Below are 16870 nucleotides of genomic sequence, written 5' to 3'. Positions count from 1 at the left end.
TGGGAGGGAGGGAGATGCAAGAGGGAGGAGATATGGGGATATATGTATATGTATAGCTGATTCACTTTGTTATAAAGCAGAAACTAACACACCATTGTAAAGCAATTATACTCCAATAAAGATGTTTAAAAAAAAAAGATATAGTGCATCAGTAAGGGAATGATTAAATAAAACATAGCACATTCATACCCAGGAAAACAGATATTGTTGTTTTTGTTTTTATGACTTAGATACATTTACCTAGAAAGAGTTCCAGAGTATATTGTTTCATTTTTTAAGATAAAAAGAAACTGAAGAACGAAACACGTTAGGAGATCACTTATATAATACAAAACAAAACCACACACACAAAAACAAAAGTATATCTTTATGTGTATGTGTGTGTACAACTGTATAAATGCATAGAGAAACGTTTGTAAGAGCACCTGTCCAACTAGGAACGGTGATTACTTCTGAAAAAGAAAAAGGAGAACTGGAGAGGAATTATGGGGGCTTTTACTTTATCGGGAGTGTTTACATTCTTTACAACCAAGAATGTATTCACGTATTGTGTAATTAAAAATAAATCAAAAATATAATTTTTTGAAAGTCTTAAATTATTATATGAGATTTTTCATCCTGTGAAAGTTTGTTTTAATGCATTAAAGAGCCTGTGGAAGGCAGTAGAACTAGCTCCCACTTGGGCAAGGGATTGTTTACCTTGCTTATCTCTAGTTAGAGCCAACAATGCTAATGATTCTGAATAGCACTGGCCACTCCTTGGCCATCCCATCCCCTCCCACTCATGGCTTCAACTATCACCTCTATGTGGATGACTCCCAAATGCCTCTTTCCAGACACAGCCACTCCCACGAGCTACAGTCCTGACTTTCCAACTTCCTGTTGGATACAGCCAACACCCCATGTACAAAACCAGACTCCTGTCCTCCCTTCTCTCCCTAATTCAATTCTTCTGCCTAACTTCTTCCTTCCTCTTAACCGGCACCTCCTTCTTCCCAGGAACTCAGAAAGGAAACTTCCCAGTTATCACTAGTCCTCTTAATCCACACACCCACCTAGTTATCTGTCCTATTCTGGTGATTTTTCTAAAAATTTTTTCCCAGCTGTTAGCCACTGACACCACCCCAGGTCAGACCCTTTCCATCCATCACCTGGACTAGTGGAATCGTCTTCTAAATGGTCTCCTTATAAATTGGGAGACTGGGACTGATATATACACACTACTATATATAAAATAGATAACTAATAAGGACCTACTGTACAGCACAGGGAACTCTACTCAATATTCTGTAATGACCTATATGGGAAATGAATCTAAAAAAAAAGTGGATATATGTATATGTATAACTGATTCACTTTACTGTACACCTGAAACTAACACAACATTGTAAATCAACTATAATAAAAATTTATAAATAAATAAATAAATGGTCTCCTTGCCCCTGACTGACTGCTTTGATCCTTCTGCTAGATGCCCAACTTCCCACTTGGTGAAGGCCCAACATTCCAGACTGTTGAGGTCATTTTGAGCCTCCATTCCATCACCCTATTGTATTAGCTATTTTCCCAACTTTGAGTCATCTGCAGATTTGGGAAATAAGGCTTTTTGCCTTCATCCAAGTATCTGACAAAAATGTTAAACTGGGCTGAACCAAAGAAGCCTCTGGACTATAGATCTCTTTCCCAGGGAACCCAGAGCTTATCACTGGAGGAAAGAAAGTAACCTCAAAAAAAAATTAGTGTCAGATACTTTTCATATACCATCTCATTTATACCTTACAATAATTCTGGGTAGCAAGTACTGTTATCTTAATTTAGAGGTGTAAAACTGAAGTTGAGAATCATTAGGTAACTTGTTAAAAGCCTATAGCTATTAAGTGGTAGTTTTGATTTGTACCACAAGTTTGTGTTGGTTCCACAGCTCATGGTTTTTCTACCACACAGTTGGAACTTTTCATGAATCCTTGCCTTCTAAGAGACACAGCACACACTTCTTAATCTGCATCGAGGGACTTTCACATTCTAGCTTCAAACCTACCTTTGTAACAGTAAAGACTATACCATATGTCAAACACAGTAATGTTTTACATGCTTTATTTCATTTAATCTGTGCCAAACCTATGAGGTAGGTACCATAATTATGTCCATTTTACAGATTCAGAAGCTGATGCATAGATTAAAAATAGCCTAATCTGTAAATTAAAAATTAACTCAAAATAAAATTTTAAAAAATAGCTTCATTAAGGTTACCCAGATAGTAAACAGCAAAGCTGGATTTCAAACTGGGGTCTGCCTGACTAGAGAGATACTTAGGAGGTAGAATGGACAGGAAGTTCAATTCATACAGTCAATGAACATGTATTTATGGAGCACATTTGTCACAGGCTCAATATTGTGCTGCAGCTGGAGATCACAGAAGTGAACTATGCCCCTGGGTTCATGGAGCGTATGTTTTACTGGGAAAGGCAGACACAGAAATAGAAGGTAGCAGAGTGAGGCGAATACTGGGAGGACGAAGTTCAGACGGGGTAGTCTCAGAGGGCTGAGGTTTCCGGGCTTGGTAAGTGAGTCTACAAAGGTTCTATTCACTGTGATGGGGAACACGGGAGAAACAGGTTTGGGAAAAGATTGAGTTTAATTTGAGACATGAGTTTTGAGGAGATGTCTCACAGGCAGCTGGATATGCAGGTCTGGAGCTCAGGAGTGAGGCATGGACCATGGAAGGATCTGGAATCATTGATGAAACAACTCATGCAGATGGATTTACTCTAAGGATCCACAGTATGTACCTGGGGCGAACAAGGAAAAGGAAGACCTCAAAGGAGATGCTGCTCACCTGGCCGACTAATGCACTCCCATGAACAGCTTTCTGAGGATGGCTTCTCCTCTTCCCAAGCAGAACAACTTTCCATCCTTTCCATCAAGCCACACCCAGCTTCCTCCAAGCCCTCGCTCTGCTCCAGAAAACTCCGGCCCAGAGCTCCCTCTCCTAGACTCAAGCCGTTTAACAGCTGGCCAGGGACTCAGCCATTTCTTGGTAAGGATATTGAAAATTTCAGGTATTTGTGCCCTGTCTCCCTGACTGGACTGAAAGATCTTTGATGGCAAATCCTGGGTATAACATTAGGAATGCAGTCAACATCCTCTTTATAGAACCAACCAATAGTACTCAGTTTCAAAAAGCGTAATGAAGCAATAGCAAAGCATTTATGTGGACTAGTTACTCCAGATGAACCTGAATGCCTTCCTCAATACAACAGCAAGCACGTCCTGGGCACTCTCCCAAGCTTCCCCCTGAGCCTCTGCACTGAACAGAGCTGGTCAAGGTGAGCATTCCCTGCCTCTCCTTGTGCCTTCTAATCTACTCCTATTCCCAAGAGCCCTTGCTTCCAGAATTCTTCAAGTTGAAAAGAAATTTCTTCAGGACAGAAGAAACGAGGATGAAAATGTTTTACTTCAGAAAACACCAAGTAGCAGCAATAGAAGCCTCTTTCCCATGAGTCAAGTCACAGAGTTTTAACCAAGATCCTTTAACAAAATATTGTCTAATTTTACAATTTATAAATGATTCCTCATTTGTGATGTTTTATACTATCCTTCTATAAATAAGCAAATGTCTGAAATACTGAGAAAGGTAGACAGTAACATCTTGTTTCACAAATTACAGAGATTGTCAGATTCTCACCTGCATCATCACCTGGCTCAGGTAAGCTCAGGTGGGCAGTAGCCATGGGGATCTTGCTCACCAGTGTCCCCCATCAGCAGGTATAGTGCCTGACTCATGGGAGTGACTCAGAAGGACTGCTGAATGTATGAATGTTGAATGGATGAGACAGTAAAATTGGGAAGAAACAAAATTGTAGAAAAAACAAGGAGACAGGGAATGAGGGGCGACATGGAAGTAGCAAGAGTATAAAGAAAGCTGAGGCAAAGAAACGACCAGCCACTTCCTTACATCTTAGGCTCAGATTCTCCGCAACTTCTCCACAAAGACACCCACACAGTAGCTAGATCTTTGGGTCAGTTTCTCAGTCCTATAGCTGTCAAATGCACACTTACAGTACTGGCCATTTAATATTTTTAAGTTTTGGAACCGCTTTCTCTCTTCCTTTCTATATGCCTTAGGAACACTTTTTTTTTTTTAACCTTTCACCTAAACTAAGACTTGACATTGAATTTGACTCCTACTAGACTCTAAGCTTGTATTTCAGGTTTGCTGCTTTGCTACTTAACATGCCATATCAGTCCAGAAAAGGAGACAGAGGTCCACATTCAGTGTCTGGAATTGTAAGGAACAGTGCCTAATCCTCTAACGGTAGTTCCAATTCTGCCTATCTTATGAGGATTGCAAAGAAACAAGAGTGTCCCAGTTAATAAATACATACATACATACATACATACATACATACATACATAAAGGCACTACATTTTCACTTCACAGGAAGAGCCCCAAGTAACCAATCTACCCTTACTCTCTCCCCTCTACCCTCTGCACTTCATCTCCCTTACTCTCTCTCCTTCTACCGTCTGCACTTCGTCTCCCTTACTCTCTACACTCTACAGTTTGCACTTCATCTCCCTTACTTGCTCCCCCTCTACCGTCTGCACTTCATCTCCCTTACTCTCTCCCCCTCTACCGTCTGCACTTCGTCTCCCTTACTCTCTCCCCCTCTACCTTCTGCATTTCTCCCTACTCTCTCCCCCTCTACCTTCTGCACTTCATCTCCTTTACTCTCTCCCCCTCTACCGTCTGCCCTTCTTCTCCCTTACTCTCTCCACTCTACCGTCTGTACTTCGTCTCCCTTACTCTATTCCCCAGGAACAGTATCTCCAGCTCCTCATCACATCTGAAGCTGCCCCTGTCACTCTCAGGAAAGCACAGGCGGTCTCCAGGAATTCAATCTATGCACACTCAGGAGCAGCAAGCTAATTTTAATATCAGTCTTTGATGACCCTGGCCAAAATAAAGTCAACTTAAAAAAAGAAAACAAACCAACGAAGTAAAATCTAAATGGGCTCTAGATTGATCTCTCCCTTATAGACAGAATTCATTAACACAATGATAATAAACTGCCACAGCAAGATTGAAAACATGGTTTAATGATGGGAAACTTGTTAACGTGATATAATAAACCAGTAGGTCAAATGTGAAAAAAGGCACACAATCATCTCAAAGATTACCTTTTTGACTTTTGATAAATTCAACTCCCTTTCATTAAAAACAAACAAACAAACAAAACTATGAATATAAAACTCCTTCCGCAAAGTGATTTAAACAATTTTAAACCAAAAGCCAACATCATACTTACAAGTGAATATGAAAAGCATTTCCATTAAAATCAGGAATAAAATTGAAAGGTCTATTATCCTCCTTCTTAGTTATCAATGTTAGATAACTAAGAATCATTATTTGCAGACAATACAATTCTCTACCTAGAGAGCTCAGGAGAATCAGCTAAAAAATTAAGTTGATTAAATAAAAACCTAAAACATATTTTAAAAATAAGAAATATATGATTTACATGAAGACTACTACAAAACTTCACTAAGAGATATAAAAACATTTGAGTAAATTAATAAACATACCAGTATGGAAAGACTAACTACTGTAAACATATTAATTTCTCCTAAATTAATATATATTAATATAATTATATACAATGTATATAATATATTATATATAATAAATCTATATTATTATATATAACATATTATATATATTATAATATATAATAAATATATATATTTACTATAATCCCAATCAGGATATCAATAGATGTTAGAGATTTTGACAAAGTGCTTCAAAATTTAATTTATAAGAATAAGCAAGGAAAAATAAGGAAAATTTTAATAATTATAATGAGAGAGAGCTTGTTCTGTGTGACATTAATATATGTTATAAGGCTAAAATAACTAAAACAGTGTGGTATTCATTCAAGAATTTACAAACAGATATCTTAGGCCTAAAATTGACTTTAGAATATACAAAATCAGATTAGGAATTGTCTAGGATTATCCAATGAGTATATTATTTAAGGAAATTATATAAGGAATATAAATATATACATGAGGAAATAAATACATTTTGAAGGAAAATTAAGTATTTAGAAAACAGATTAGGTCTTCAACTCATAATATGTACAAAAAAAAAAACTAACTTCAAATGAAAAGTTGATTGTAACTAAAAGCCTAAAAAACTAAAGAACACAGTTAATCACAGAAAGTAGATAAAGAATACAAATTTAAAAGCTGTGGAAGTAATCACCAGGGAGGACATAGACCTCTCTGGCCATGTGGAAATTAAAATTTTCTGTACATTAAGGAACATGATAAACATTTCAAAAATATGATATTTCATTAATATTTATATAGAGTATCCCACAGTAGGATAAACGTAATTCGCTTAATTATGATTAACAAAGTTAGGTGAAAAGTTATAAAATGTGAAAGCATGATCTCAATTTGGGAAAAAACAAACAGAAGAAAAAAAACTAGAAAGCCATGAACCAAATATTGGACTTCTTTATTGTGCCTTTCTCTATTTCCCAAATTATCCAAAATTAACTTGTATTATTTTATAATCAGGAAAAAATGCTAGTTGAGAAAAACAGCATCAAATGACAATGATATGTTATAGTCTTAATTCATTAAGACGTCTCAAATTAAAAAAAAAAGACAAATGGACAAAGAAAGTGATTAAATAATTAACCAAGAGAGAGCACATTGATGAGATATCAATGTTTTATTGTTTCCAGTAATCAAAGAAATGCACATTCAAACTATGAAGTACCAAGTCCGGTATCTCTTATTGACATACCACTGGAAAAAGACTACTCTAGCACATCATTAGTTGAAGTGCACATTGTTGCAACCTTTTTGGAGAGCATTTTGACAGTACATATTTCAAGCCTTTAAAAAAGTTCTTCACTTTGACCTAGTAATTTCAGTTCTAGGACTCTGTGCTAAAGAAAGAATTACAGATCTAGGCAATGAAGAGTTACTTAAGTAGAAAAAACTGGGGATCAACAACTAAATGCCCAACAAGAGGGGAATGGGTAAGCCCCTCCACAGGACCACATGACAGAATGAGACCCAAACACTGAAATCAAGGTTTGGAAACCTTTAATGGAGTGGGAACATCTTAATGATGGAATGTTAGGCAAAGAATGCAGGATTGAAAATTGTGTGTTATGTATCTGTACTATGGTCTTAATTTTGTTTGAAACAAACAAACCTCCCAGTTCTGCTGCTCCCCAGTCAGGCGGCTTTGGTCAAATTTTTGAGTCCCTGAGAAGCCCAATTTCTTCAACTCTAAAAGTGAGAGGGGAGGACCTCCCTGACAGTCCAGTGGTTAAGACTCCACGCTTCCCAACCTAAGTGTCCATCGACAGATGAATGGATAAAGAAGACGTGGCACATATATACAATGGAATATTACTCAGCCATAAAAAGAAACGAAACTGAGTTATTGTAGTGAGGTGGATGGACCTGGAGTCTGTCATACAGAGTGAAGTAAGTCAGAAAGAGAAAAACAAACACCGTATGCTAACACATATATATGGAATCTAAAAAAAAAAAAAATAGGTTATGAAGAACCTTGGGGCAGGACAGGAGTAAAGACGCAGACATAGAAAATGGACTTGAGGACACGGGGAGGGGGAAGGGTAAGCTGAGACAAAGTGAGAGAGTGGCAATGGACATATATACACTACCAAATGTAAAATAGATAGCTAGTGGGAAGCAGCCGCATAGCACAGGCAGATCAGCTTGGTCCTTTGTGACCACCTAGAGGGGTGGGATAGGGAGGGTGGGAGGGAGCCGTAAGAGGGAGGAGAGATGGGAACATATGTATATGTATAGCTGATTCACTTTGTTATAAAGCAGAAACTAACACACCATTGTAAAGCAATTATACTCCAATAAAGATGTTAAAAAAAGACTCTGCGCTTCCACTGCAGGGGGCATGGGTTTGATCCCTGCTCAGGGAACTAAGATCTCACATGCCGCAGGGCGTGGCCAAAAAAAAAAAGAAAACAAAAAAAAACAAGTAAAAATGAGAGGGGAACATTTGGATCCCTCAATTTTCACTGTTGCCTGACACAGCATGTAATAAAAAAGTAATAAACAAATCATAAACAGATGCATAACGTCTGCATTAATAATTAAAAGATAGAATTTTAGTTGTTAAAACTGTTTCGAATTAAAAATTCTTTTTTAATTAATTTTTATTGAAGTATAGTTGATTTACAATATTGTGTTAGTTTCAGATGTACAACACAGTTGATTCAATATTGTTATAGATTATACACCATACAAAGTTATTGTAAAATACTGACTATATTCCCTGTGCTGTACATTACACCCCTGTGACTTATTTATCTTATAACTTATTTATAACTGTGACTTATTTATCTTATAACTGATAGTTTGTACCTCTTAATCCCCTTCACCTATTTCGCTCCAACCCCTGCCCCTCCCCCGTGTGGTAGCCACTAGTTTGTTCTCTGTATCTGTGAGTCTGTTTCTGTTTTGTTATATTTATTCATCTGTTTTTAGATTTCACATATAAGTGAAAACATACAGTATTTGCCTAAAAATTCTTTACTTTTAAACCAATAACTTAAACAAGTGACATATTTTAGACCTTACTGCTTAGATAATGATAATTCATTAGAAATAGGCCGCATGGCTAGAAATAAGCACGCTCTCTGATCCTCTGTAACTAATTTGATATGGGCTTGCCCGCCTGAGTCAGGAACACACTTCACCTGTTGTCAGCCATCCCATGACTTGGCACTGGTGAGGCCCTCAGTCAGCAAAGGGTAGTTAGTCAAAATCCTAGATCTGAGAGATGCCCCAGGAGAACCTGCAAGGCTGTCTGACTGCTGTTCCACTGAGGGTGCAGGAATCACTTTTTGGAGTTCTTCTTACAAATTTATGTAGTTTCTGCACATAGCTCAAGAAGTTCTTGCCATCCTCTCAGATTCAAATAATAATTGAGCATATTTCTTTCACAACTGCCTGGAGCTTTACCAATCCCTCCCACTGTGAATTGTAGGACCCTGCTGGAGGCACGACAAAAGAACAACCAGGCTGAGTTAGGGACTAATTAGCCTGCTGAGCTGCAGAGAAGTGAATCTGAGTTTGCTCAGACCCCAGCAGTTACCAAAACTGCAGACTGAATGAGGCTCACGCTCTACCCTGTCATCCAAATTCATTCTGCCTTTGGGGGGAAAAACGAATATAATTTCATGCCAAACGCATTTAACTTCTGTGAATTTTATCCACCTCCCTAAGATTGACAAACCAGACTATTAGAGAGTGCTTCAGTTCCTCCAGGCAAACAGATCATAGGTGAAAATATGTTCATCAATGAAATCCGAGTTCGTGTTGTTAATAATAACAAATGAATTGAAACTTTCTTTAGAAATGACAGTAACTTGAACTAACTCCAGTGATATCCAAATTAAACTGTGTTATATGATATTTTAATCCCAGATGTGTCTAGTATGCACTTGGTCACATGTGTTTTTCCCAATGACTTTTTTTCCATTCTCTGGATTTTCCATAGTCAGTGATATTATATAGTTTAAACCTAAAATGAAGTCATCAAAACAGAGTCTTTCCTTGCTTCTGCCTCTTTCCTAATTCTGAATATAGCAGCATTACTGTTTAATTATTAAAATGTAGCTGTTCCTACAAAGCAATAAAATTCATAAATGCTAACCGCATTTTGTTATAGCTCTGAACTTGTGTGCACGTGTAATCAGCTCTTCTGAAAGAGATGTTCCAGTATTTTTATAAACGGAGCACATTTCACTGGGGCCACCACACAGCAGATCACTCAACGGAGCCAGCAGCAATGCCATCACTATGTAGATAACGGTACTAGCCAGCACTGCTTGACCAATAACCCAGTCAAGCACAGCCACCCTGTTTATGTTTATTTTGTTTTGTTTTCTTAAGCCTTAAGGGTAGAGGGGAAAGGATGCAAGAGTATTAAGTCTGCCTTACAGCCACTGTGTCCCTCTCGTCCCAGGCCCCACAGATGGCGGGCAGGGGAGGAAAGAACAAACATCCCGCAGCTCCTGAGAGCAGAGGGGACCCTCTTCCTGGCAGAGGCAGAGAGACATCAGAGACCTCGGGGAGGTGCGGCCGTGCACCCATGAGAAGCAGCCTTGTGTCACTGCACCTGAAGTCACCTGTGGTCAGGGACAATGGACATTTCAGTGGCAACGAGGCAGAGAGAGGAGTAATGGAGTAAGATCCCCAGCTGCACCGGGGGAGAGCACCACGGGAGAGCAGAACCCCGTGAAGAGATGATGCTAGATTCTCCTTCCGCCATTCCATTGGGAGACTCAGTCAGAATAAAAATGAGCCTAAGAGCCAGGATTTGTTGAATCCTAATTGTATATCAGGCGCTGTTCTAAGCCCTTTACACGAACGATCTCATTTATTAGGTGCTACTATTACCCCTCCCATTTAGTGACTGAGGACCCATTTAGTTTAGGCCTCAGCAGGACAAGTATTTTGCACAAGGTCACACAGATTGCATATAAATAGGGGAGCCAGGTAAACAAATCTAAGCAACCAGGCTCCAGATCCCCAACTTGTAAAAGGCAATTAGAGAAAATACTGCGAGTTCTATTTCCTGCACATCCAAGTCTTTGGGCGAAAGGTCATACATAGTGTGCCTTAACTTGGGGTTTAGGTTTTCTCAAACTTCTCTCTGTCTCTCTAGCAACAGAAGTGCCCTTTCATGCCAAATCTAAGGCAGGACCTCACTGCATAAATAAAATGAGTAAGAGCGGGTTGCTCATCAGAAGCGGGTTGAAGGGTTGAGATCTTCATCTCCCTCACCTGACAGAGGCCCCGACACCCCTGGAGCACAGCTGGAAAATCAGTATCACTCTGAATTATGAGCTTGAGAGACAAAAGAAGCACAGCTAGAAAGCCAACAACAGCCAGCTAAACCAAAGGAAAAGGAAGAAATAACCACCAGCCGCCCTCCAGCAGTCACAGAGGTACCTCACCATCTGGGCCCTGACACTAATCATCTCAAGTTTGAGCATTTGAAGGGCCAGAAGGAGGTGGAATTCAGGGCTGGAGCAGAGAGTCAGGAATGAGGCAAATCCAATAAACAGGCAGAGGTGGGAAGCGGAGCCAACAGGGCGCCGGGGCCAGCGGTCTGTGGTGAGTGAACAGGGCTGCTGTAGGCACAGAGGTGGGAACCCGAGAGGGAGGCCAGCACAGGAACTGCTCCCAGAACCAGCGTCCTCCAGCTTCAAGCTGTCCACACATATTATATGAGATAGAAATGGCAAAAGCTTACCAAGTACTTTGATACCCATGTTTCTTTTTTCTTTTTTTTTTTTTTTTGGTGTGCGGGGACTACATCACCCTCCTTCTTGCCGATTCAAAAATTGCTTTTTCCTTCTTTACAGTAACATACCACTCAGTGGCCGGTACTGTCAGCCTTAGCAGACAGAAATGCCTGCTTTGGGGAGTCGTGTGGGTAACAATTAAGAGTCCCAGACTATGTGGATTCACATCCCAGCTCTACCCCGTACTGGCTGTGTAACCTTGGGCAAGTTACCTAACTTCTCAGTGCCTGAGTTTCGTCTTCTGTGATATGCAGATACTAAAAGTAAGAGGGTTGTTGTGAGGATGACAGGTTAATACACACAAAGTAGTTAGAACTGTACCTAGCAAAGTTCAAACTAAATTCTAGCTATTACTGTTCTCTTATTTTGACAGCTTTCATTTCCCTCCTGACCACTTTCTGTTTTCTCTTCCACACTCTATCAGTTCCCTATTGCTGCTGTGACAAATTGCCACAAATGTAGTGGCTTGAACAATACAATTTGTTATCTTACAGTTCTGGAGGCCAGAAGTCTAAAATGGGTTGGCAGGGCTGACTTCCTTCTGGAGGCTCTAGGGAAGAATCCGTTTTCTTGCCTTTTCCAGCTCCTGGAGGCAGGCTGCATTCCTTGGCTCCTGACCCCTTCCTTACATTACCCTACCTCCTGCTAGGGACTCTGATCCTCTTGTCTCCCTCTTATAAGGACCCCCTTGATCACACTGAGCCCACCCAGGTAATCCAGGATAACCCCTCATCTCAAAATCTTTCATTTAATCACATCTGTAAAGTTCCTTTTCCATGTTAAGTAACACATTTACGGTTCCAGGGATTAAGACTTAGAAAACTTTGGGGGACGACTGGCATTATTCAACCTACCACACGTCTTTCCAAAGCCCAAAGTTGCATACTGGCAAGACTTAGGTAGGTCCAGAGGGAAAAGACAATATTAGTAGCTAACTTTTTGAGCACTGACTATGTGCCTGGCACTATGCAAAGTGCTTTAGGTGCATTATCTCACTTGGGTCTTAGAGCAACCCCGTAAAATTACTATCTTACAGAAAGGTTAACTTCTTGTCTAAGGCTGTACAGCTAGTAGACGGCAAAGCTTATGTAAAACTAGGTAAATTTGATTCTAGAGCCCTTGTATTTGACCAAGAGTGCCTTGTCCCTACACCTTAAGCTATTATAACTGGAGTCACCATGACCACTACGGGCCTTGGAGACTATGCCACGAGAGGTACACATGCTCATGGGACACAGGCACACAGGGGTCCTGCAGAGTCCATGCTGTAAGGTCCACACAGATGGTGGAGCCTTCAGAACATCTTCTTACACTCAAAGGAGAAAGCCTGGGGTTACTGAAGAGTTTCTTCAAGTGCAGATTTGGACCAAAAAGCCAAGAAGGGACCAGTTGGAGAGAGAAAGTGAGAAGTCCATTCCCGACCCCAGACCAGCCCTGCAGTTCTAATCAACCTCCCAGAAGAAGAGAGAACCTCACAGTCTTCCCTGGAGAGACTTCCAACTCAGAAGACCCAGATCCAGATTGATCCAGATCCTCTGAAACCCTACCAGGAAGTTTCAGAACCCCAGCTACTAAACAATTTAGCTATAGCCCTATCTGAAACTTTCTAATGAGCCAAGTTAAAGCGATTTGGTTTCACTCAGCCGAAAAAAGGGCCAGTCATTTGTTTTGGGTGATGAGCCCAGAGGTTGTTTCAGGAAAGCACAATGGTCAAGGGAACAGAGTCTGGAGCCGGCCTGCTCTGACTGAATCCTGGCCCTGGCACTTTCTTGCTCTGACTTCATGCAAGTTACATGACCTTTTAGTTTCTCAGTTTTCCCATCTTCAAAAGGGGCATAGTAAGGGAGACCCATATGTCCTTATCCAAAATCAGAAGGTTTCTAGCTTTCGTAATGGTAAAACAGTACATGTGCCATATATTAAATAATGCTATAGGTGGGATCTGCAGCAAACATGTCCATTGTTTCTGAAATAAAAATGTATAAATGTTCTTACCAGGTGAGAAAAATAAAGACCATAATAACCTCATGACCAAATTTTGTAGCCAAACTTATGAAAACCACAGTTTCGAGAGTTGTTATTTTGTTTGTTTGTTTGTTTGTTTTAATTTTGGAATTGCAGGTAAGGGATAACAGGTCTCTGGCATTTACCACCTAATGTTGTTGTTAGGATTAAATGAATTAACAGATGTAAAGTGCTTAGAACATTGCCTGGCACGTAGTAAGCACTATATAAGTGTCAGCAACAACAACTACTATTATTATTCTCATCTAAATAGACTTGGTAGGGGACTATGAACAGGAGATTGCTAATTTATGACTAAATTCGATTTGGAAATTAGTACACTGGAGATTAATAGTCATTAATCCTTTAGAACAATATCCCAGGGCAGATTTCTGAGATGATGGAAATGTTATATATCTTCCTTGTCCAGTATGGTAGCAACTAGCAACATGTAACAATCACTTGAAATGGGACTAATTTCATTTAATTCTAACTAACTTAAATTTAAATGCAAATAGCCCTATGTGGCTTGCGGCTACCCTACTGGACAGAGGGCCGGGTTCCAATCTGGCTCATGAAAACCTATTTAAGCCATAATACAGATGAATCACAGCATTAATAAAAACAAGCCTGAGTTCTATACCATGGGAGCAGAGAAGACCCTATGATGCTGAAGAGAGTTTTCTCTTCCTTTCTAGGCCCCATAGTTGGCCCATGGCAAAGTGCATCTTTGATATATTATTCTTCTTTCTCTACTCCCCAGTTCCCCATCTCCAACTCTCCTCTTGGGGACCCCACATAATTGGGCCACATGCTTCCCTAAGCCCCCCCCCCATCAATACCTCCCAGCTCTTCTACAGCAGTACCATGCTCCCCAGCCACCTGCCTTCCCTCTCCCAACCAAATTCCCACTTGCTCAATGCCAAGATCTCAACCAAGTGTCCAGAGGAAAGCAACCTGATCAAACAAATCCACACTCTAAGCAGTTACTGCTTTTTCTCACGTCTTCCCTGCTACTCCTGAATCCGAAGCTCTAAATTGTTGTGCTCCCCTGGACCCCTTCTCCCCGCAAGCAGAGGGAGCCCAGGCAGAGAAAGAAGGAGCCCAGACTGAAGCAGTTGTTGTCCTCTACAGGCCGATTGCCAGCCAGGTGTGTGGAAGGCAGGCACTGCCAACACACATGTGCAGAGCAGCCTCGCTCCTTGCAAATATCTCCTCTTGCCCAGGCAGGGCAAACATTCCCTGCTCTCTGCTTTAGAACACAGCAACCACAATTCTTTTCAATTTTCCTTTATTCATTTAAAAATTTGTAGGTAACCAATTGCACATCAAATGAATTGTTTAAAACACACGACAAAAGCCCAGGGAAGACTGTGATTAAGAACAGTTGCAAATGGAAAAAGAAAACCAACCACCTTCATCGGAATCTAGCTTCACCACAATGCACTGGAGCATGGAATTTTTAATGACACAGGTCAACCTTGGAGTACATCCAAGAAGCTTATGTTACTATAAGGACTGGAAGACTGTCCCTCCAGCTCTTACTTGATCCCCAGGCTTGGACCAAAGACGATTATTATGCATGGCTCCTAGGTATAAGGAAAATTTTCCCTGTGGGGCTGTAAGTGGAGGACAATTTGAATGGTAAACATTATGTTCTTCTCTGAATCCTTTTGGTTATATTATCTCCTTTTCCGAAGTAGAGATTTGTATTGAAGAAACAAAGTCGTAACACTATTTCTAGAGGGCCTTCTAGGTGCAAGCTCTGTGCCAAGAAAGCCACAGTTAATTCCTTCAGTAGGGAAAATGAAACATCTACATAAATAACTCTCAAAGAACACTGAGAGAAGAAAGGCTAGGGAGGTATTCAATAAAATGCTGCAGGCATCAGAGCTGGAGAATGTTGACTATTTGGGGCTGGGGTATCAGGGAAGGTCTCACAGCAGCAACAAAAACTTAGTGTGAAAGATGGTTAGGATTTAGCATGGTAAAATGGAGCAGGAAGGGCACTCAGGAAGAGCAAAGAATGTTCTAGATGACAGCATCATCAGGCATCCTTCAGAAAGTATCCGCGAAGACATGGCTGCATACAGCATCCAGAGATAGTCCGCCACCCCTTCACCCCCAATGCCAACTGGGCCCTGTAAGGGCATCTACAGGGTCACCTGCATCCACCTCCCAAGACAGGCTCTCAAAAATTCTTCCTGGTGGGGTGAAGCACTCTTGGCCTCGGCTGTGCCCATTCCGTGGCAGTGGCTCCACCCTATCCCTACCAGGGCTTCCTACCAGAAACACAAGGAAATTCACTAATCCTGCAGAGATCTAAATGACCTACTGGCAAATTTTGCATGATGAAACTCAAATTAAGAACTATGTAGAAATAAAACTTTTCCATCAAGTGAATCCTACTTAACATCTATTGAGGGAGCTCCCTCTTTAAAATGAGGCTGCTAAATCTTTGAATGATGGATCTTTCTTACACTGAATAATTAGTTGAGTCAGTTGAACCAAGTGTTCTCATGGCTTAAATACCAGGCAAGATGTGCGGGGGGAACCGTAAATTTACACTGTGCATTTAACATTAGACACAAGGAAGACTTTTCCTTCTAGGTTATTCATTATCACAGCATTATAGGACTTTAAGAAAAAAGACGTAGCCATTCTTCTAGTTACCAGTGAAAGTGAGGCCAGGTCCAATATTATATTTTCTAGGACTTGATGTAGCTAATCTCTTCAGGAACAATCTCTTGAGCACTTTCCGTGAAATACTGGCGGCTAGGGGGGCCGCCTCAGCAAGAGCTTATACTTTTCTTCTTTGTACTGCACACGCAAAATGCAGCGGAGACCCAAGGCAAACATTTGAAGGGGCGAAGGAAGCACTTACAGGGTAACCTCCAACTCATATGAGGGCTGGCCCGCGCCCCCTAGGGAGTCGCCTACCTCAGTTCTCCCCTGGGGAGGGGAGTAGGTACCTGTACTCCCGCCAGGTACGCGGACTGAGGCTGCTGCCCCTGGCCGGATCTACTGGACTCAGAGATTAAAAGCCCATCTCTCCCCTTCTCCAAGCCTGAGGAACTGAGCCACAGAAACACCTTCTCACCTTTCCTCTTCTAGCCGGTCGCGCCGGAGTCCCCAAGTGCAGCGTCCCTCTGGGATGCGCCTGTCGCTAGCAGCGTCGGGTGTCCTCGCTACCGTGTGTCAGCCGGCGGAGCGGACGACAGGAGCGCGCAGAGCCGGGCAAGTGCCCGGGAAACAGAGCCCGGGGCGCGCCGCCCGCCGCCGCCGCCGCCGCCGTCGCCGCCGCCGCGCCCACCCGGCCCCGCGTCGTCGTGTGCGCCCCCGCCCGGCGCCGCTCCCTCGCTCCGCGCCCGCAGAACTCTGCAAGCTGCCCGGACGGCGGCGCGGGCGGCAGCGGAGCCCCCGCCCTGGGCCGGGCTTTCCCAGAACTCACCCGCCCCGGGTGAGAGGCCGCGAGCGCTACC

At 41.6% G+C, this 16870-nt stretch overlaps 1 protein-coding gene across 6 annotated transcripts in view; it reads right to left on the bottom strand.

The window, feature by feature from the left end:
- Nucleotides 1-16867, bottom strand: part of PLCE1 (phospholipase C epsilon 1) — a 311658-nt gene extending 294791 nt beyond the window's left edge. For 4 of the 6 annotated variants that reach the window (XM_082406416.1, XM_082406419.1, XM_082406418.1 and 1 more), the window contains exon 1: nt 16489-16866. The gene's annotated coding sequence lies outside the window, so the exon portion shown is untranslated. Of the gene's footprint in view, nt 1-16488 lie in introns of all 6 variants that reach the window. The other 2 variants (XR_014248798.1, XM_082406420.1) reach the window with 1 other exon arrangement.
- Between the last annotated feature and the right edge of the window lie 3 nt (nt 16868-16870).

The sequence above is a fragment of the Balaenoptera borealis genome (assembly GCF_965194805.1).
Source record: "Balaenoptera borealis genome assembly, chromosome: 10".
NCBI lineage: Eukaryota > Metazoa > Chordata > Mammalia > Artiodactyla > Balaenopteridae > Balaenoptera > Balaenoptera borealis.
This window is presented reverse-complemented; position numbering and strand designations above follow the sequence as displayed.